Source organism: Stomoxys calcitrans, chromosome 4 (assembly GCF_963082655.1).
Source record: "Stomoxys calcitrans chromosome 4, idStoCalc2.1, whole genome shotgun sequence".
NCBI classification, from domain to species: Eukaryota; Metazoa; Arthropoda; class Insecta; order Diptera; family Muscidae; genus Stomoxys; species Stomoxys calcitrans.
The window spans coordinates 140,245,046-140,269,157 of record NC_081555.1 but is presented as its reverse complement, the minus strand read 5'-3'; the positions used below and the strand labels follow the sequence as shown (position 1 = coordinate 140,269,157).

The window sequence follows — 24,112 nt, the reverse complement described above, 5'->3', positions numbered from 1 at the left end:
TTAAGTCTTTTAATATTCCTGAGAATTTCATAGAAATCGGTACAGATTTCAATATAGCTGCCATATATAAATAACGCCCGATTTTCACTTCTTTGGTCACTGCAAGCGCATTATTGGCCGATATTGTCAAAATTGTGCACAACTCTTTCCTCGACGCCTACAATATCTAAGAAGAAAATCGGTTCAGATTTAGACGTAGCTCCCATGTATAAGTTCGTCAGGTTTTGGCTAATTTGCAATAATGTTGTCATTTGCCCACGGTATTAATTACAGCTTGAGCATAAATGCTAGAAATTTGATACGGATTGTTTAATAACCCATCTGAAAACATCCGCCAAGGTCCATCAAAATTGGTTCAGAATTAGATATAGCTCCCACTTTGTACCTATAGGTTAGGTGTAGGGTAATATTAAGTCGGCACAGTCCGATTTTTGCCTTTCCTTACTGGTTACTTCTACATTTGAATACAGTAAGTGACACCCACCCACCTCTCCCTTAATTTGATTAAAGTGGCACCCATCCACCTCCTCCCTTAATTTTTGCATACAACCTGTATTGTTGTCATAAGATTTTTTGTCTTGTTGTGCAGTCTCGCAATATAAATACAAACAACAACAAAAATGCAAATCCCAAAGACGAGCTCTTAGCAACACCACCTGCATGCCAAGTAGCACATCACACAGCAACAACACTTTCATATAAATAGTGGTACTCTTTCCCTCGCTTCTCTTACCCTCACCAGTTGCTTCTCTTGCTCTCACTCATGACATAATTACCAGGTAGATTACCTGGTAACAGCTGAGTACAATTTTTTCTTGCGTAGTTACTGTCTGCAAGCTTTGGTTGTCGGTGTGTATTATAGTTAAGAACGATACACACACAAACAACGAAAAAATATACGCAAAATCAAATTTGCCCTTATCACTGATTTTGACAGATAGTGCACTCAATATTTTGTTGTTGGGCAACTGCCTGTACCTGTAAATGAATATATCTTGCTCTCACTTATCATATGCTCCCACAATATAGCATACCATTCCCACAAATAACGGATGCTTAACTAGAAAGCAACAAAAATTTGCTGTGTTCCTGCTTCTTCTTGTTTTATTGAAAAATAATTTCTCATTTTCAGCGTTTTTCTTTACTGAAAATTCCTTTTCTTATATATTCTGCACATCTCTGGGATTGATGCCAATTTCATTATTCTGTGTTATTATAATTGGAGATTTTTTCGGCTTCTTCATAATAAATTATGCTTTGATCATGCACAATGCAATTAATTGTTTGTACAAAATATTGGGTTGCCCAAAAAGTAATTGCGGATTTTTTAAAAGAAAGTAAATGCATTTTTAATAAAACTTAGAATGAACTTTAATCAAATATACTTTTTTTACACTTTTTTTCTAAAGCAAGCTAAAAGTAACAGCTGATAACTGACAGAAGAAAGAATGCAATTACAGAGTCACAAGCTGTGAAAAAATTTGTCAACGCCGACTATATGAAAAATCCGCAATTACTTTTTGGGCAACCCAATAATACTTAAATATAATAAATCCCTACTTCATCAGCCAATAAGAGTGGAATAATGAACCAACAAATTTATCATTTTAATCACCACCAGTACTGGCCTTTAAAGAAAATTCTATTGAAATTGTGTCTCTGTGGAAACGTAAGGCGTATAAAATTGTTGAACGTTTAGTCAATTATAACTTAAATAGATCAAAGCTTCCTTTTATGGTAATGCATTAAAACTATGAATTGAAACTATGAGTCTGCTAAGACTTGGCAACAATTATAGCGGATACAATCGAAACGTCTGCGAACAACAGACAATTACAACAAAAGATTGCATATCAATTTCGTATTATTATGAAATAAATTCAATTTGTACTTTTCTGCATGTATTTCCCTTAAAGGGGCAATAAAGTGACAGTGAATGTTTTCCTCTTAAAGGGAGTGTAGCTCATTTTTATCTTTTTTTGTAATTAATCACCATTTTTAATCAAATTCTTTTTTTTTAATTTTTTTGCAGAACTCCTGAATTTGACTGATTCATCATTTCTCGCGTAATAATATCTTTATGGTAAGTTTTTTTTCAGATTTTTTTTTATGATTTGTAAATACAATGCGTAGGTTTTATACATTTTTTTTTGTGTAATCATTCCAAATTTCTATGTCTAAAGATAAGCCTACATTTAAAGGCGCCTCATTGTTTTGTGTGTGTTTTGGGTAACGCAATTTGTTGCCATTACTCATACATCAGCTACTTAGTGATTTTATTTGCCTTAAAAAAGTCATATAGAATTAATTCAAATAGATTATTTTTAAATTCACCATAAAACGGAAATAATGGTTAGCCAATTGAAAATCAAAATAAAAAAAAAATATTGAAATAAAATAAACAATTGTGAAACCCACAACATATGTGGGGCCCATGCCAGCAATCACGTTTGAAATCGAAACAATTGAAGTCCATAGTGACAAAAAAAAAAAGAATAAACGGCATTATATGACAAACATAAAGTGGTGGTCACGTTTTCAGCAAACTCATGTTGACATTGTGGGACTGTGGAAATTTTTCAAAAAAAATAAAAAAAATCAATAACAAACATGCAATGTCATTGGTATAAGACCCCTTATAACAAAATGGGCTTAATTTTATAACATTTTTTCTTTAAAAAAAAAATCCAAAATCCCAAAACTTTCTTTTTCACTTGCCATAAAACCTTAACAAAGCAATGCATGAAGTGTAAACACCATTTGACGATAAAAAAAAAACCACAGCTTTACTAAAATACTTAATTTTAACACTAACTAACTTTCATTATTAACTACTTTGGGTTGGTAAAGAAAAACGCCTTAAAAAATGCAAAAAAAAAAAAGTTTTTAAAAGCCATTTACAGCTGCTGTCCCCAAACTGGGTGTGCTTGTGTTTTTGTCACTATCTCATTCATCGCTTGTGGTGTTAATGGCCCCATAATTCTTTTCATAATTTGTGTTCATCATATTAGCGTCTGCTAACATTTCGTTTTTTCTTCTTCTTCCTTGGATTTAAACATCATTTATTACATTTCACCAAATTTATCATAGAGACTTAACCATCTGCCACCCAATGTTTAAGACTCACTTACACTCCTCTTTATCTTTTTGATGGTTTATGCTGATATTTGCCATTGCTGCATCCATAGCGCCTAAGTGATGTGATGTGAGTTGACGTGACACAACTTGAGTTTCTTGTTAACATTTTTGTGACATTTCCTGTTTTGTTTTCCCAACAACTACAACAAACAAGATGAGGAAGAAAACCTACGCTAATTATTCATGGCTATTTTTTCATAGATAAGATGATTTTTATTAACTTGGCCATAACTAACATTTGAAGAAAGTTTTCCTACTTAGTTTTTTGAAACTAGGAGAATTTTTGTCAAAACTTGCCCAAAATAATTATTTCAAGAACTTTGTGGGTCAGTTATGGGAGAATTATTCTGCAATGGTCATTACCTTAAACAAGTAAAATCGTGCTGAGTTCGGCTAGGCCGAATCTTGGGTACCCACCACCATGGATTCCCTTATTAAGTCAGTTTGTATTTAAATTATTTTGTAGCAATCAAATCCGGAATTGGTTCAGGCTTCAATGGCCTCAAGAAGTCATATCGCAATATCGGTACTTAGGGGGCCAATATCACCATATTGACCAATTCGGATAAAACTTGGCATTGTTGTTAATAATCAAAATAATATGACATTTTGGGCTAAGTTTCAGCCAAATCAGGTGAAAATTTAGGCTTCTAAGGACTGAAGAAGTCAAATCGGGGGGACGGTTTATATGGGGGCTATATCTGTTTATAGACCGATTCGGATCATACTTGACATGAACATTGGAAGTCATAACTCAAGTGTTTGTTTCAAATTTCGGATGAAAATTGAGGCTTCTAAGGCCTCAAGAAGTCAAATCTGGGAATTGATTTATAAGGGGGCTATATCTGTGTATAAACCGATTCGGATAATACTTGGCATGAATGTTGGAAGTCATAACCCAAGTCTTTGTTCCAAATTTGAGCTACATCGGATGAAAATTGAGGCTCCTAAGAGCTCAAGAAGTCACATCCGGGGATCGGTTTATATGGAGGCTATATCTGTTTATAAACCGATTCGCATCATACTTGGCATGAATATTAGAAGTCATAACTCAAGTCTTTGTTTTAAATTTCAGCCAAATCGGATAAAAATTAAGGCTTCTAAAGGCTTAAGAAGTCAAATCCGGAGATCGGTTTATATGAGGGCTATATCTGTTTATAAACCGATTCAGATCATACTTGGCATGAATATTGGAAGTCATTCCTCCAGTCTTTGTTTCAAATTTCAGCCAAATCGGATAAAAATTAAGGCTTCTAAGGCCTCAAGAAATTAAATTCAGGGGAATCCGAATCGGTTTATAAACAGATATAGCCCCCATATAAACCGATCTCCGGATTTGACTTCTTAAACCTTTAGAAGCCCCAAAATTTTCATCCGATTTGGTTGAAATTTAAAACAAAGACTTGAGTTATGACTTCCAATATTCATGCCAAGTATGATGCGAATCGGTTTATAAACAGATATAGCCTCCATATAAACCGATCCCCGGATTTGACTTCTTGAGCTCTTAGGAGCCTCAATTTTCATCCGATGTAGCTCAAATTGGTTTATAAGGGGGCGACTATATCTCTTTATAGATTGATTTGGATAATACTTGGCACGGATGTTGGAAGTCATATCCCAAGTCTTTGTTTCCAAATCGGGTGAAAATTGAGGCTTCTAGGGGCTGAAGTCAAATCGATTTATATAGGGGCTATATCAGTTATAAACCGATTCGGATTTTACTTGGCATGGATGTTGAAAGTCAAAACCCAAGCCTTTGTTCCAAATCTTAGCTAAATCGGATTAAAATTTGGGCTTCTAAGGGTTCAAGAAATCAAATCCGGTAATCGGTTTATATGGGGGCTAAATCTGAACAATTCGGATCATACTTTTCAATAATGTTGAAGTCTTAGATCCAAATTTCAAATCGGATGAAAATTGAGGCTTTTAAAGCCTCAAGAAGTCAAATTCGGGGATTGGTTTATATTTGAGCTATATGTGTTTATAGATCGAATCGGATCATACTTGGCATGGATGTTGCAAGACACATTGGATGAACATTGAGGCTTCTCAGAACCGTCGGAGGTAGGTTCTATGGCATCCTCCTTGCCACCCATAGTAGATACCAACACATCATAAGCTTACTATTGGAAACTGTTACCAGATATCCTCCCTCAGTGCATCTGGCAAACGATCGGCTCTTGCTGCCTTCTTGTTCTTGAGCAGGGTTAATGATAAGCTGATCTCATTTAGACTAATTTGTATACATTCTACACTATCATCAGGGGTTCGCTCCGTTGCATCCATGTTGTCGAATTTCTTCTTTATAAAGGCAATTTAGCAGATAATTAAATTATTCCACATATGAACCGGGTCTGTTTGCTTCAATTCTAACAAAAACCCATGGTGTTGGTTGTCCCAGGTTCGTCTTCCTAGATTAGATCTTTTCTATTTCTTTAACTTGCAAATGCAAGGGGCAAACACCTCACATGTAAATGAGTGCTGCCCGATTCGAGTTTAAGCTCAATGAAAAGGGCCTCCTTTTTTATAGCCGAGTTCGAATGGCGCACAGCCGGAGAAAATCGAAAAAAAAATTAGTAAAAAATATGGTCAGAGTTGAGGTGATAACGAGATAGTGGGCAAAATTTCAAGACCCGAGATTGTAGGTGCGCCTTTTGGTCAAAAAAGTATTTTCATTGATTATACTTGGAAAAACTTGTAAAAAAAACAGTAACAAAAATTTTACACATCAGACCATAAATGAAGATTTGACAGCCCGAACAATTATTCGAAATACCGACGTGACCGGTCCCTAAAGTTGGTCACGTCGGTATTTCGAATAATTGTTCGGGCTGTCAAATCTTCATTTATGGTCTGATGTGAAAAATTGGTGTTACTGTTTTTTTTACAAATTTTTTCCAAGTATAATCAATGAAAATACTTTTTTGACCAAAAAATGCAAAAAATACACTTTTTCTCATTTTTAATTTCCAAACTGTTTAACTGAATAATCAGATGTGAACATTTGTCTGCAAAGTCGTTGTAAATTTTGTCACGCATCCAAATCATGTATAAAAATGAAAATCGAACTGCAAATGCTTTCGCAAATTGCGAAATACGAAGCTGATCTCGGTCAAAATTGCACAAAAAAATTAAAGTAGAATATCTCCGAAACCAGTGGAGATATTGTAGACCTCAAGCGGACTTTTTGTAGGGGTTTTCGAGCACTATCCAATAAACAAATTTTAAAAATCAGACCATAAATGAAGATTTGGCACCCCGAACAATTTTTCGAAATATCGAGGTGACCAATTTTAAGGGCCTGCCAAAAGGCCCCCGGACAACCAACGGCCCTTAAATTTCGCACACGATTATCGTTAACATCTCAGCTCTAACCATTTCAAATTTCAAGGGGATATCTCTACCCGTTCTCACACGACATATTTTTTACTATTTTTTTTTTTGATTTTCTCCCACTGTGCGGTGAATAGTGTTACCCCGGTTCCGGCAAAATTGCAAAAATCGAAAATGAAAATGTGTATGAAATTTTTAACAAATCTTGCAAATCGTCTGGGTAATAATTGGGACCTCTGGAGGCTCGAGAAGTTAGATCGGGTGATCGGTTTATATGGGAGCTATATCAGCTTATATACCGATTTGGACCATACTCCATTTTTTTCTATATTGCACTCAAATATACCTCTGTTCAAAATTTTAGAGCTCTGTGTTAAGTCTAACCATTTTTGTCCAACAAATACATGAACAGGCAACACTGTGCGGCTTGCCGCAATGCAACACCTCTTTCGGAGAAGTTTTTATATGGCTGCCATACGAATGACGCCAGATGCCAAACTTCTTAGATATTGTGGTTATCATCAAGGAAAGCGTTGTCCACAATTTTAGCAAGATTGGTTAATAAATCCAATGGCTTTAGAAGGGAAAATCGGGCGATATACATAAATGGCAGCTATATCTAAATCTGAACCATTTTTCTATGGAAGTCACCAGTAATATTAAGAGTCAAAAGAAAATCCTTCCTGCCAAATTGCATTATTTCTCAAAATCGGATAAACATATATTTGGGAGCTATATCTAAATCTGAATCGATTTCAAGCAAAGCCTCTTGTATATTGTAGTGGTCATTGAGAAAAGCGTTGTATAAAATGTTAGAAAGATTGGTCAATAAATGCGCTTGCAGGGGCTCTAGGAGTGAAAATCGATCTAAACATATATATAAGAGCTTTATCAACATCTGGACCGATTTCTATGAAATTCACCAGTAATGTCGAGAGTCAAGAGAAAATCCTTCCAAAAAACCCAAATTTCGAGAGAATCGGTTAATAAATGACCATTTTATTGCAGTATTACTGCAAATCGGACGAATATATATATATATGGGAGCTATGTACAAATCTGAATCGATTTTTTCCAATTTCAAAAGGCTTCGTCTCTAGGCCGAAAAACATGACTGTACCAAATTTGAAAACGATCGGTTGAAAATTGCGACCTGTTATTTGTACACAAATAAACATGGACAGACAGACGGACAGAATGATAGACTTAGCTAAATAGAATCAAAATTGATTCTGAGTCGATCGCTATACTTACTTATGGGTCTATCACGCTTCCTTTTGAGTCTTACAAACAAATGCACTAAGTTATAATACCCTGTACCACAGTAGTAGGGTAGGGTATAAAAATGGTCTAAAAATCTCAAAACAGCCTAAGCGACTGTAATTCTCAAGATGGTAACTAGTGTGAGGTCACTGCCCATATTGGCTTGCAGCAATTTAAATTCGATTATATATGATTGATAATAATCTTCCGTTGGCATTGTGACGGACTATTCGAAACTACGGAAATGTCATAAGAGCCAAAACATAAGTAAAACAAGTAAAAGCGTGCTAAGTTCGGCCGGGCCGAATCTTATATACCCTCCACCATGGATCGCATTTGTCGAGTTCTTTTCCCGGCATCTCTTCTTAGGGAAAAAAAGGATATAAGAAAAGATTTGCTCTGCTATTAGAGCGATATTAAGATATGGTCCGGTTTGGACCACAATTAAATTATATTTATGTTGGAGACCTGTGTAAAATGTCAGTCAATTCGAATAAGAATTACGCTCTTTGTGGGCTCAAGAAGTAAAATAGAGAGATCGATTTATATGGGAGCTGTATCGGGCTATAGACCGATTCAGACCATAATAAACACGTATGTTAATGGTCATGAGAGAATACGTCGTACAAAATTTCAGGCAAATCGGATAATAATTGCGACCTCTAGAGGCTCAAGAAGTCAAGATCCCAGATCGGTTTATATGGCAGCTAAATCAGGTTATGAACCGACTTGTACTTTATTTGACACAGTTGTTGAAAGTAACAATAAAAAACGTCTTACGAAATTTCAGCCAAATCGGATAGGAATTGCGCCCTCTAGAAGCTCAAGAAGTCAAGACCCAAGATCGGTTTATATGACAGCTATATAAGGTTATGGACCGATTTTAACCATACTTGGCACAGTTGTTGGATATCATAACAAAACACGTCGTGCAAATTTCATTCCAATCGGATAAGAATTGCGCACTCTAGAGGCTCAAGAAGTCAAGACCCAAGATCGGTTTATATGACAGCTATATCAGGTTATGGACCGATATGAACCATACTTGGCACAGTTGTTGGATGTCAGAACAAAATACGTCGTGCAAAATTTCATCCCAATTGGATAAGAATTGCGCACTCTAGAGGCTCTAGAAGTCAAGACCCAAGATCGATTTATATGGCAGCTATATCAAAACATGGACCGATATGGCCCATTTACAATACCAACTGACAAACACTAATAAGAAGTATTTGTGCAAAATTGCAAGCGGCTAGCTTTACTCCTTCGGAAGTTAGCGTGCTTTCGACAGACAGACGGACGGACGGACAGACGGACGGACATGGCTAGATCGACATAAAATTTCACGACGATCAAGAATATATATACTTTATGGGGTCTCAGACGAATATTTCGAGTAGTTACAATCAGAATGACGAAATTAGTATACCCCCCATCTTATGGTGGAGGGTATAAAAAAGACAGAAAAATAGCTACAATGTTGTGGCGCATTACAAACATAGCAGAAAATCCGTTAGATATCCATATGGGCGTTTGAACCATCCATTTAATCATATATCGCTGTATCTGCGAATGTCCATGCATAACTAAGTGATACGTAACACACACAACGAATTTGATTAACATAAATTAATGGCAAATTATTTTTGGCAAAATTTGATTTGCCAAAAAACAAAAATAAAAAAATCATGTAAAATAGTCTAATGGCCCAACGAAAAACCAAAAACAACAACAACAACAAAATAGCAAAATGTTAATGAATTTTGAAGATATGGGGAAATAGTATGCGCCAAAAGATACCATACCTGGTATCGGACACAGGCTCTGGAGTGAAAGAAGAAATGCCGGCTTATACAAAATATAAAAAAATGCTTGCATGTGATTATCTAATCTTTGGAATAATATGTTCACACACTCATATGTATGTGCACACATGCACACATACATATGTATGATCATAATTCTAATTAAGAAAACACTGAATTAAATGCTAATGAGCAATGGAATTAGATAATATTTCACAACAACAAGTAATCGCACCAAGTAGTGTAGTGGCAGCATAAACGAAGTCAGCCACCTCTGACGAAATGGCCAAACAACAAAACGCCGGTATTAACGAACTTTGAAGAAAGACTTGGATGACTTGGAATGGGATGGTTTTCAAGTGTGATTCACCACCTGCCTTGGTTAATGACATTCAAGTCGCAACAAAGAGATACACATATGACGAACAGACGGACACACAGTCCAATATAAAAGCCAACCTTTAATTTCTAAACAATTGTTGCAAATCTAAAGACTATAATTAACCTTAAAAACAAAAACAACAACAACAAGTCCTATACACCACCATACATCAGCATTTGAAGTTCGCAACTGCTCACTGCATATGGCACATGAACAATGACTTTACAAAATTCGCTTAAATGTCGGCATATGAAAAAAACCATAGACAACAAAAAGTAGAAAAAAAAAAATAAAAAAAACTATATACGGTTAAAACTTTAAACAAATTCATAACAATAAATGTTGACAGACTGTCACATCACATTAAAAATATTGTTAACCCGAAAAAACAGACAATAAAAAAAAAACTTTGAGGACAGACAACTACCATTTTTGCCAGCTGGAGCTTCGTAATCGCTATCATCGTTTTTATACCCTACACCTTTACTGTGGGACAGGGTATTATAGATTTGTGCATTTGTTTGCAACGCTAAGAAAAAGGAGAGCTAGACCCATTGATAAGTATACAGATCGGCTTAGAATCACTTCCTGATTCGATTAAGCTATGTCCGTCTGTCCGTCCGTCTGTCTGTCCATGTATTCTTGTAATCAAGGCGCAGGTCACATTTGTTGTCCGATTTTCACAAAATTTTGCATAAGTGTCTTTTTTGGTCCAAGGACAAACGCTATTGATTTTGAAAAAAATCGGTCCAGATTTAGATATAGCTCCCATATATATCTTTCATCCGATGTGCCCTTTTTAAGCTGTAGAAGCCACAATTTTGGTGCGATCTCTACCAAATTTGGCATGGAGCGTTTTATTTAACGTTCTCATAGGTGTGCAAAATTCCATAAAAATCGATTCAGATTTAGATATAGCTCCCATATATATCTTTCATCCGATGTGCCCTTTTTAAGCTGTAGAAGCCACAATTTTGGTGCGATCTCTACCAAATTTGGCATGGAGCGTTTTATTTAACGTTCTCATAGGTGTGCAAAATTCCATAAAAATCGGTCCAGATTTAGATATAGCTTCCATATATATCTTTCATCCGATGTGCCCTTTTTAAGCTGTAGAAACCACAATTTTGGTGCGATCTCTACCAAATTAGGCAAGAAGTGTTTTTTGTGACGTCCTAATATGTGTGCAAAATTTTATTGAAATCGGTCCAGATTTAGATATAGCTCCCATATATATCTTTCATCCGATGTGCCCTTTTTAAGCTGTAGAAGCCATAATTTTGGTGCGATCGCTGCCAAATTTGGCACGAAGTGCTTTTTGTGACGTCCCAATATGTGTGCAAAATTTCATCTAAATCGGTGCAGATTTAGGTATAGCTCCCATATATATCTTTCATCCGATGTGCCCTTTTTAAGCTGTAGAAGCCATAATTTTGGTGCGATCTCTACCAAATTTGGCACGAAGTGCCTTTTGTGACGTCCCAATATGTGTGCAAAATTTCATCTAAATCGGTTCAGATTTAGGTATAGCTCCCATATATATCTTTCATCCGATATGCCCTTTTAAAGCTGTAAAAGCCATAATTTTGGTGCGATATCTACCAAATTTGGCACGAAGTGCTTTTTGTGACGTTCCAATATGTGTGCAAAATTTCATCATAATTGGATCAGCTTTATATATAGCTCCCATGTATATCTTTCATCCGATATGGTCTTTTAAGGCTGTAGAAGCCACAATTTTGGTCCCATCCTTACAAAATTTGGCATGGAGCGTTTTATTCAACGTTCTCATTGGTGCGCAAAATTCCATAAAAATCGGTTCAGATTTAGATATAGCTCCCATGTATAACGTTCGTCCGATTTGACCTATAAAGGCTTTAGAAGGCACAATTTTGGTCCGATCTATACAAAATTTGGCACGAAGTACTTTGTGTGACGGCCCACTATGTGTGCAAAATTTCATCATAATCGGATCTGATTTATATATATCTCCCATGTATATCTTTCATCATATATGGCCTTAAAAAGCTGTAGAAGCCACAATCTTGGTCCGATCTTTACAAAATTTGGCATGGGCCGTTTTATTTAACGTCCTCATATGTGTGCAAAGTTTCATAAAAATCGGTCCAGATTTAGATATAGCTCCCATCGAGCTATATGGCCTTTTAAGGATGTAGAAGCCACAATTTTGGTCCGATCTCTTTAAAATTTTTCATTAGATGGTTTAATTGACTCCCAATACATGTGCAATATTTCATCAAAATCGATTTAGATAAAACTCCCATATATATCTTTTATGCGTTTCGACTTTTAAGGCTGTAGAAGCCACAATTTTCGTACCATCGTAAGAAAATCGTATAAGGTTCTATTCGATATTTCAATAGGTATGCAAAATTAAAGTCTCACTAAATTTGAATACAAGTGCTATCTTCTAAAAGTATTACGTATTCTCGGTGGTGTAGGGTATTATATAGTCGGATCCGCCCGACTTTTGCCTTTCCTTACTGTTTTTTTTTTTAATATTTTTTATTGTGCTCTATGCTGTTAAGCGTTTTGGCCAATCACAAAAGCCCCTCAAACATACATAGAAGACTGATTACGCACGCTTTCACTTGTGACAATCAGTTTTTAATAACCTCTCCACAAAACAAACCAACAGCCGACATCCAGCCAGCCAGCCAGCCAGTCATTTACCAAAAAAAAAAAACATCGCACTGTTTGAAAATAAACAACAATGACAATGAAAATTTGCAATGCCTTTTACAGGTCACACAAAAAAAGCGCGACGAATGTGCAAAAGAAACATTTAAGCCCCATGTGGAAATGTGATAAATAGGAAATTTGTACCATAACATCAAACTATAAGAGTGTTAAATTTAAAGATTAACAAAATTAAAAAAAAAAAATTATAACAATACTGTTTTATATAACTTCGCCGTTTCAAATTTCATCAAATAGGAGAGCAGACCCGTGTAGACATTAAGCAATTGACAACTCAAGTTTTTATATAACTAATCAATCAAATTTAAATAAACATAGGACGACAGGAAATGAAAAGAAAAAAAATTGTATACCACCATCCTATGCTAAAAGCGTGCTAAGTTCGACCAGTTCGAATCCATGGATTCTGCTAAAAAATTACACTAGACTAGAGTTAGTTAAAGGGCATAATTTTATTCTACAATACATACGAAACTCCCCTCAAACCAGCAAAAATTAAAGCTTCTAGGAACCGAACAAGGGTAATCGAGTGACCGATTTATATGAGAGCTATATTAGTTTATAGACTGATTATTTGGCACAGTTGTTGGAAGTCGTAACAGAACACCGCATGCAAAATTGCAGCCAAATCGGACAAAAATTGCGGTTTGGAAGGACTCAAGAAGGCAAATCGGGCCGGGCAATGACAAAGGAAATGCTCCAACTTCTCATCATCTTCCCCGCATGCCCTACACATGCTAGCACTTGCCGCACCGATTTTACATAAGTGAGCTCGTAGTCCTATGTGTCCCGTTATGATGCCAATAGCTATACTGACCTCCTACTTGCTACCTTTCAGTAATAGTCTCGCCTTCTTACGATCTGGATCCCACCATAGGATTTTCGCCGTCCTGCCGACCGTTTCGCTGTTCCACAATGTTGCATGGGCATTCGTCGCCCACTCCCTTAACTCGGACTGCGTCGACCCGAAAGGCTTCGGGTTAACCAAGTTTATTGACGGCAGTCCTCTGGCCTTCACCGTCAAATCGTCTGCTCTTTCATTTCCCCTTACTCCGTTATGGCGCGGCACCCAAACGATGCGGCTTTTGCCATCCTCCGAGAAGGCGTTAATCTCCTTCATACACTGCAAGACTGTTCGTGAGCTTACCAGGAGGGTAAGGAGGGTTGCTATTGCCCTTATGGCAATTTTACTTTCGGTAAAGACGTTCAGACTCGACGTCCTCGCGTTAACACCACACCACTTCACGCATTCCGTGATCGCCCGGATCTCCGCCTGCAGGACCGTATTATGGTCAGGCAGTCTAAAACAAATGTCAGTCCCTGGGTTTTCAATGTAAATCCCCAGGCCCACTTTGTCCTCTAGCTTTGATCCTTCCGTGTAACATGATTTTCCAGATGACAATACTAGGGTTCCGTCAATCCAAGACTGTGGCGATGGCAGCAGTGCGTCGCACTCGACTTCAAGGCTCATCTCGGGTTAACCAAGTTTATTGACGGCAGTCCTCTGGCCTTCACCGCCAAATCGTCTGCTCTTTCATTTCCCCTTACTCCGTTATGGCCCGGCACCCAAACGATGCGGCTTTTGCCATCCTCAGAGAAGGCGTTAATCTTCTTCCTACACCGTCCTGGTTGTTATTGCCCTTATGGCAATTTTACTGCCGGTAAAGATGTTCAGACTCGACGTCTTCGCGTTAGCACCACACCACTTCACGCATTCCGTTATCACCTGCAGGACCGAATTATGGCCAGGCAGTCTAAAACAGATGTCAGTCCCTCGGTTTTCAATGTAAACCCCCAGGCCCACTTTGTCCTCTAGGTTTGATCCATCCATGTTACATGATCTTCCAGATGGCAGTACTAGGGTTCCGTCAATCCAAGACTATGCCGATGGCAGCAGTGCCTCGCACTCGACTTCAAGGTTGATCTCAGGTATCCGATCGGAAACCTCTCCACTTCCTTCCAAGTTTCTCATCGCCCGCCTCGAATATACCGCGATGGTATGAGCTGCTCCCATCCCCAATCCATTCTCCCATCTCCTTAAGTCTCATGGCCGCAGTGGCTGCCTCACACTTAATCTGTATGTCAATGGGTCGGATATCTAGAAAAGTCTCCAGTGCCCTAGTGGGCGTGGTCCTCATCGCTCCGCCTATGCCAAGACAACATGTTCTCTGAACCTGTTGTATGATCCATATGTTGCACTTTTTCTCCATAGCAGTCCACCAAACTACTGAGGCGTAAGTAAGCATTGGTCTAATCACGCTCCTGTAGAGTCAGTGGATTATCCTAGGATTCAGGCCCCATTTCGAGCCTACGGCCCGTCTACAAAGGGCCCAACATCTGTGAGCCTTCTCAGTATGCTCCTGAATGTGACACTTCCAATTCAGTTTCCTATTTAAGATCACATCTAAGTTTTTGGCCTTGTCAGATATCAAAATCGTCTTATTGAGGAAACGTGGTGCGTTAAATTCGTCCACCTTCGTCTTGCTCGTGAACAGGCATATTTCAGTCTTCTCTGGGTTAACATTGAGACCTCTGGGTCTAGCCCAGTCATATGCCATATGGAGGACCCTTTCGGCCCTTCTGCATAGCTCGTTCGGATCCTTATCTCTTAGAAGTATTATAACATTGTCTGGGTAGCAGACGGGTTCAAATCCCTCCTCAGTCAGCATCCGTAATAGGTCATTTATGGTGGTCAGCTATAGGGGTGGCGATAAAATGCCCTCCTGTGGCGTGCCCTGTGCCACTTTCTCCCTTATATTGTATTTATGCCATTGGACACACAATTTATCCACCTGTTCCTTAGCATATGGTGTATCCAGTCTCTAAGGACCGGGTCCACCCGGTACTGGTCTAAGGATTGGATCAGTGTGTCGCTCTGCACATTGTTAAAAGCCCCTCGATGTCAATGCATACCGCCAGTGTGCACGTTTTGGCATCGAACGATTCTTCTATTTTATGCACAACCTCGTGCAGGGCAGTCTCCATCGACCTTCCCTTGACATAGGCATGCTGTTTGTATTTGAGCAGTTCGCTGGATGTCATACTCTTTATCATGGTGTCCACAATGGTTTTGAGTAGAAAGGACGTAAGTCTTATGGGTCTGTAGGCCTTTGGAGTCGCATAACTTGCCTTGCCGGGCTTAGGTATAAACACCACCCTTGCCACCTACCAAGCTTTCGGCTTACAGGGCTTCAAGAATTGGGAGATCAGTTTATGTGGGGGCTTTATCAGGTTATAGACCGACTTGGACCGTACTTGGCACAGTTGTTGGAAATCATAACAGAACATTACATGCAAAATTTCAGCCAGAAATCGGACAAAAACCAATCCTGGATCTTGACCTCTTGGAACCTATGTAAACCAATCCTAGATCTTGACCTCTTGATCTTCTAGGCAGCGCAATCAGTATCCGATTTTGTTGAAATCTTGCGAGAAGTGTTTTGTTTTAACTTTCAACAACTGTGCCAAGTTTGGTGTATGTAAATGTTAATGTTAAATGTTTTATTTTAATTTCGAACAACTGTGCCAAGAATGGTTCACATCGGATCATAACCTGGTATAGCTCCCATATAATCCGATCTCGGGTCTTTACTTCTTGAGCCGTTAGAGAGCGCAACTTTTTCCCGATATGGTTGAAATTTTGCATGAAGTGTTCTGTTATGACTTCTAATAAATGTGCCAAACATGGTCTAAATCGGTTCATAACCTGGTATTGCTCCCATTAAAACCGATCTCGGATCTTGACTTCTTGAGCCGTTAGAGAGCGCAATTTTTTTCCGATTTGGTTGAATTTTTGCATGAAGTGTTCTGTTATGAATTCTAATAAATGTGCCAAGCATGGTCTAAATCGGTTCATAACCTGATATAGCTCCCATATAAAACGATCTCCCGATTATACTTCTTGAGCCTCTATAGGGCGTAATTCTTATCCGATTTTGCACAACGACTTCCACTTTAGTCTCCAACAGCCAAACCAAGTATGGCCCCAATCAGTCCCAAAAGCATTCTAATCCATTATCCTTTATTTGCTTATGAGAAAATATCGGTCAAAGAACTTGACAAATGCGATCCATGGTATATAAAATTCGGCCTAAATTGGTCGAATTTTCATTGGTTTCTCATCCATTGAGCATAAATTGACCGCAGGTATACCCGAGGGCTCTGTTCTTTCTCTTTCTCCTTCTCTTTTTCTTATTTTCATCAACGATCCATAGAGCCAGACAACGAATCCGATCTACGCATGGAATCCGATCTACGCATTTACAGTAAACTGTGTCATTCTTACTCATTCGACCATAGGCCAAGTCTTCGAGAGATTGAGGACAAGAGGCGGATTATGGACGATACACTCTACCAGGATTTGCAAGCCATTTTTGGGTGGGGTCGAATGAATCGAGTACATTTTAAAGCATGCAAGACTTAGTGCTGTTTGTTGCTACACAAACGATTCGCCGACCCATTACGATCATCTCTGTTGTCTATCAACGATGTAAATGTTGAGCAATCAGAATCTCCTGATGTTCTGGGCATGAAGATAAAAAGTGATGTCCGTTGGTGCTGAACATGTATTCGAAGTGTCGAAAGAAGCATTCAAGTGCTAAGGCTTCCCTTAATGAAGTAATAATCATTACCTTCTGATCTTCTTAACGTCTTTACCACTTTCATAAGGCCAAAAATGGAGTACAACTCACATGTACGGGCTGGAGCTTCAAAATCATCCCTGGAGCTACTGGACGGTGTACGGAGGAGAACAATGATGTTGATTGGAGATAGTATGGTATTCAACTCTATTGCCTCCCTTGAACATCGTCGCTATGTAATGTGGGTTGTTTGGCACTGTTCCAGCGGTACTTTCATGGTTTGTGTTCATCTGGTATTAGTCTTCTTATTCCTGATGTAAGAAGGACTAGCGGACCGGACAATGCATTACAGAGAGAAATCTCATTTCGCCGGACCGTTCGTATATGGAACCGACTTCCGACTAATGTTTTTCCTACCCACAATGGGTGCGACACTGGATTCACTGAAAGAAGGTTAGGTCACTTGCAAAATTATATAATGGAAAGGCCCCATAAATATCATTAACATAGGTTGTCAAATCTGCCGATTAAAAAAGTCATCAAATAGGAGAAATCTTAAACAAAGAATTAATGTTAAAAAAGAGAACACGTTGACATCCTCAATGCCAAGTACTGCCAAATATTAGAAAATTGTATGTCGACTGATCGCTTGGCTTAATCTTGTTCAGTGAATCCTGGGTGGGACATGACATTCAGGAATTTAGGACAAATGTCAGTAAACATTACATCCTTTTCCCTCCCTCCTATTCCTAATATCCATTCGCCAAGGCAATGCACTGCATTCATAGGGGACATCCCCTGCGTGTTGGTTGATAGAAAAAAATTTAAGCCGATACTCTGTTTCCGACTATTCTATGTTAAGTTGGGAGATCTTTTAATTTACCAATTCTCTGCATGCTAAAAATTCCACTTAAGTCGGCGAAATTATTCATCTATTATTGGTTGTGCATAACATTGTAAAAATCGATATTATATGTCAGTATCCTGCTAATAAAGTTTCCTAGCTTCTTTACCATAAAAAAGCTATGTTCCCATGTTTTACTCCATATTTTCCAGTCTTCTTTTTATATCCTTAAAATTGGTTGACAAGCTTTTATATCCCAATTTTTCTCTCAAATTTCACAAACTAGCATACAACACCTGCAACTCACAAAACAGATAATCTGTAAAGACATTTTTCCTGCCATGCATGACTTAACCTGTTATGAATTACTAGATCGATGTTCACTGGTATGTCACTCATTGTCTATGGCGAGATAAGATCTTGAAGTGTTAACAACTCATATGGCATATATCAATGCAAGAGTAGTCCCCATCATCAATCATGTTGCCATGATGCATCATAATGAGAATATCTTTAATGCATTTGCAACAATGTTGTAAATAATGTCAAATAGTTATTGGTGTGGAAACAGGTTGAAAAGTCTGTCAATGAAATGAAAAAAAATTTAAAAATTCTCCAAAGATAAATGTAGTTTTACGTACTCTTCAAAATGTAACTGTCAAATGATATTTTAACGATAGATATTGAATTGCAAGTATTCAGTCAGTTAGTCAGTCAGTTTGACAAACATCTTATCGCTAGGCCTTTGAGGAAAATCTTTAGGGGAGAAAATTGAGTTTTGTCGGAACAATACAGAAACACAAACTTGGCCTACTTTAACCAATGTATTGTATATGAATGAGTGAGTGAGTGATTAAGTCTCTGGCAACATTGTTGTATTCAATTAGTCTTTGGTTTTCTATACATGGCATATGAGGATGTATTTATGCAATGTTGAAAAAAAGCGGGAACTAGAAGTGGTTATTGAATAGCTGTGTTACGCCTAGTGCTCTACACACCTTTCGAAAGAGTTTATAGCTTTTACCATCTATAATTTATTTCAAGTTTCTTTATTTAATACAATAATAATTTTTTTTTATACAATATCATTGATTAGTTCAAAAATTTGTCCACCATCAATTCTGTCAATATATAAACGCCCACCCGAACTGTGATTGATCCACCATCAATTCCATTCTTCTTGGCCTTCTTTAACAACCTGTTTGTCTGATCCCTTTTTACTAATAAATCTCCATTAATCTCTGGGCCCACCATCCAAAACGCCCATGGCCATGACTCATCTTGAGGACTTATATAACGCCATTACAAAGTCATCTTCATGTTGTACTCTTGTACTTCATCTTCATTAACTTATTCTAAACTTTAAACTTACAACACTAAGAAGCAGCCACAACAAAGAAAGAAGAATTGAAGAAGAAAACCTACCCATGCTCATTCAATCTTCTTTTTTTCTACTTCTATATTCAAATTTGTTTGCGGTTTCACATTTTGAAGTGAAGAAGTGAGTGAGTGAATGGCTTATTCGCCGAAGATCTAGGGGCATATAGAATGGAAAAGGTTTCATTAGGATTTCCTTTAAAGCGTAGAGAACAACCTGAGTTTCTTTTAATGGTAAAATGCAATCCATTCATCATCTTTGGCTAAACAAATATGTGTGTTCTTCTTCAGGGAGTTCAAATACGAAAAATCCCCATGAACAACTCTCGACTTTTGCTTAAAAACCAGACGATGAAGATGCTAAATTGACTGGGATTGGGGCTGAGCAGAAGCAGCGGAAGCATTATGAATAAACAACAACCACATGACGCATTATTGTGGTTAAATGTGACCGACTACAACAGAACCAAAAAAAGAGATTGCAAACAAAGACCGCCAATAATTATTGTCAATTGGCACAGTGCTTAGAAGACAAAAGAAGAGTAAGATATTGAGTATGAGGTGATAGATTTATGTTATTAGAGAATATATCAGGAATATATGATAAGTTATAGTCTTCTTTTCACCACACCTGTTTGTTATGAGTTTATGTTAATTTTGACATTTGAAAAGTTTAAGTGAGTAGTTATCAAAATTGTGCCACGAGGGAAGACATCTTCAATAGTCCAGATATTATCAGTCTTTTAATGAAACGCTTAAAAAAAACCAGTGTCAGTATTCTGAGTCATCGCTCCTGTGGGTGACTACTAGAATCAGTCTACTAACTATTCTCAAAAAGCTGGATTTGAACCATGTTCTTATGCCAACATTTTTATAACCCAAGGGTTGCAACTTTAGCTCTGAAAAAAGAAATGCTCACTAGGAAAATTATGATTGGTCTATTACTCATTACTATTACAATTACTCATGCTTCCTAAACAAAATCATCTCATTTTAGGATAGAGTTAGATATCTGAGAGTAATCTTAGACAAAAAACTGAACTGGAAGTGGCGCATGCAGAAGTTTATCAAAAAAACCAACATTCAGAAGAGCCATATGATTGATTTGAGTAGAGAATCTCAAGATGGTCCATTGCTTCAGTAGTATGTTGGATAGCGATGAAGATACAAGTCAATACAGTAATACTACAAAAAAGTGAAAGGACTTCTGTCTTTACATAAATGGGCTTGTCAGAACCACCCAGATTGGAGACTATATTGAATGTACCAAGCTTGATTCGCAGCTAAAAGATGGAGAATTGATGAAAAGTGGGAGTAGATCGCACCATGGGTAAATAATCAAGATAATGACAGGCTCGAACCTCCACAATTTCGGACCGCATGCTTGAGTGGACGATGTTGATCGAGTATGAAACATGAAACACAGTATAGAAGAGCCATTCGTTCAATATGGAAACTGAATTTCTAGATGATACACTGTCTCTACGAAAGTACAGTAAATGGTTTCTGATGTATCGCTTATCGCTAAGGGGATCGCGATGAAGATTAAATGAAACATAAGAATTTACAAGTAAAGCTGTTATACCACGATATGTGCATTGCCTATTTATGTGCTGTCACTCCCTGTATCCAGAAAACTTTCCTTATGAATGTCAAATAATGGCGCTCTAATCAGCATTTATTTTCATAGGTTATGTATTTTTTATAGACATGTGTGAAATAACGTTTAACCAAACAGGTTTCATACTTATCGAAGATCAATTTTTATACACTCCACCATAGAGTGGGGTTATACTTATTTCATCCTCGCAATATTGATCTGCGACCGTCATGACATTTTAAGTTGATCTAGCCATGTCCATCCGTCTGTCTGTCGAAAGCACGCTAACTTTCGAAGGAGTAAAGGTCGGTTGGGATTGTAAATTGGCTATATCGGTCCATGTTTTGATATAGCTGCCATATAAACTAATCTTGAATCTTGACTTCTTGAGCCCCTAGGGAGCGCACTTCTTATCCGATTTGGCTGGAATTTTGCGTGAAGTGTTTTGTTATGATTTCCAACTACTGTGCTAAGTATTGTAGAGATCGGTCCATAACATGATATAGTTGCCATATAAACCGAACTGGGGTCTTAACTTCTTGAGCCTCTGGCGATCGCAACTTCTATCCGATTTGGCTGAAATTTAGCATGACGTGTTATGACTTCCAACAACTGTGCTAAGTATGGTTCAAATCGGGCCAAAACCTGATATAGCTGCCATGTAAACTGATCTGGGACCTTGACTTCTTGAGCATATAGAAGGCGCAATTATTATCCAATGAACACCTGAAGGGCGCAATTCTCATTCGATGTGGCTGAAATTTTACAAAATGACTTCTACTATGGTCTTCAACATTCGAATCAGACTATAACTTGATAAAGCTCCAATAGTATAGCAATTATTTTCTTTTATCCTTTGTTGGCCTAAAAAGAGATACTGGTAAAAGAACTCGACAAATGCAATCCATGGTGGAGGGTATATAAGATTTGGCCCGGCCGAAGTCATGCAAGTCAAGCTCTTGCATTTGGGAAACAAAAACAAAACGATTCGCATCATCTTTGAAGAAGTACGGTCCAATGATGCCACCAGCCCATAAGTCGCACCAAACTCTGACTTTTTCTCGATGCATTGGCAGCTCTTGCAGTGCTTCTGGCTGATCTTCACTCTAAAATTTAGAATTCTGCTTATTTCCGTACCCATTGAGCCAAAAATGAGCTTGGAAAAAGAAGCGCTGAAGAAGAAGAAGCGCGCGATGAACTTTCTTAACAGAGCAAGCATTTTGATAATAAAATTCAATAATTTGCAAGCGTTGTTCGTTTGTAAGACGATTCAGGGTTAAATTATAAACCAAACTGAAGACGTTTGACAGTGAAGCAAAACAAGAAACGTGCGTGAGTTGTTTAAACTAGTGTTGCCAAAAAGATAATAGCTTAAAAATCACGACAATATAGGACTCAAATGAAAGGTATTTAAGTTTTAGAAAATGTATCTGATATCAAATTGTGAGACCAACTATTTGGGTGACTACTGCAACCCAACATTGAACATATTTATCGATCATTGCAATATGGGGCTCAAATACTTAGAGGTATTTGGGAGTAGAGCATGAAATTGATACCCATTTTTGGGACAAAGTTTCTGGTGTTCCCCCTTTCTCCGAATCACCCCCCAAGCAAGACTTATATACTGACCATGGCAAAATGGGACTCATATAAAAGGTTTTTGAGGGTAAATTACGAATCTGATGTCCAAATGTGGGACCAAGTGTTTGGGGGTCGCCCCTCTCCCAAAGAAGACAGATTTACCGACCTTAACAGTATGGGGCTCAAATGAAAGGTCTTTGAGAGTAGAATACGAATGTGATATCAACATTCGGGGAAAAGTGTCTATGGGACCCCCATAACACCCTCCAAATAGGACGTTTTTCCTGACCCTTGCAATATGGGGCTGAAATAAAAGGTATTTTGGAGTAGAACACGAATCTAGTATATATTTAGTTGCCCAATCCCCTAAGAGCACGAATCTAATATGAAGAGAGAACATGATGTTGATTATTTTTGGGGCCCACCACAAACCGGACAGATTTACTGACTTTTGCTATAAGGGGCTCAAATGAAAGGTATTTGAAATTAGAAAATTTAATTTCCTACACTGTGCCATTTTCCAAGATCTAGGTAAATCTCATAAGGAAAAGAAATTCAAAATTTTTTCAAAATTTCGGATTTATAAAAATTTTGTCAAAAAAAATATACCCAAAAATCTTTTTTTTTAATTTTTCACACAGTGCACTTTCCTAAGATCTATGTAAATATCTTTAGGAAAAGAAATTTATGTTATTGCAACTAATTGCCTTTCCTCACGAATATCGCTGTTAGCCATAACATCGTTTTAATGGGTTTTTAAAACCCCCTTAACGCAAAGTGAGAGTTAGAAGAGCAATCCAAATAAAGTTAAAACCTTTAACATAATCAACTATCTCTCGATTCTTGAAAGTGATAGAAACCCCAGGCAAGTCAAGTAACTTGTAACTGTAGTGAACTGTTACAAATCATATCATCATCAACTTTAGATTTTTAAGTTTTATTTACTTTTTACATTTGTTAAACACAATAATTATCTTGTTTCCTCTTGGGGGGGAATTTTGTTGTTGGTGATTTTTTTTTTCTCAAACTTCTAAAGCTCCAGCTGCTTCTGGGCATTGGGGCTTTATTAATGGTCGGGGGTTTTGTTTTTCATCTTCCTCTGAACTGCGTTTGCAGAACCAATAAGAGAAAGTGTATTTATTTAATCACAGTGTTAACTGAGTTGTGAAAAACAAATAGATTTTCTTTAAAGCACAACAAAGCAACGCACTACAAACAATAACAACAAAACAAAAAAACAAGGCAAAAGTTGTTAAAGATAAGACAAATATACGCGTTGGCCAGCTATCGCACTCTATATCAGCAGCACCAGCAGCAGTCATGCCGGTGTTGAAAATTGAAAATAACAGAGTAACTTATCACCGCCAGGCATTGATTGCTGCTCTCTAACCACCAACCACTTCAACGACCCACCACTGCCATCATCATCACCATGAACGTCTATCTGTGCGTCCCAGCGTACATAGATTGCTGTTGGTGCTG

General features: G+C 37.7%; 1 protein-coding gene across 3 annotated transcripts in view; it reads left to right on the top strand.

Moving 5' to 3' along the window:
* The first annotated feature begins 2,030 nt into the window (after positions 1–2,030).
* The window catches only part of LOC106088340 (MICAL-like protein 1), a 236,281-nt gene continuing 214,199 nt past the window's right edge, over positions 2,031–24,112 (top strand). For all 3 annotated transcript variants that reach the window (XM_059366425.1, XM_059366424.1, XM_059366423.1), the window contains exon 1: positions 2,031–2,083. The gene's annotated coding sequence lies outside the window, so the exon portion shown is untranslated. The remainder of the gene's footprint in view (positions 2,084–24,112) is intronic.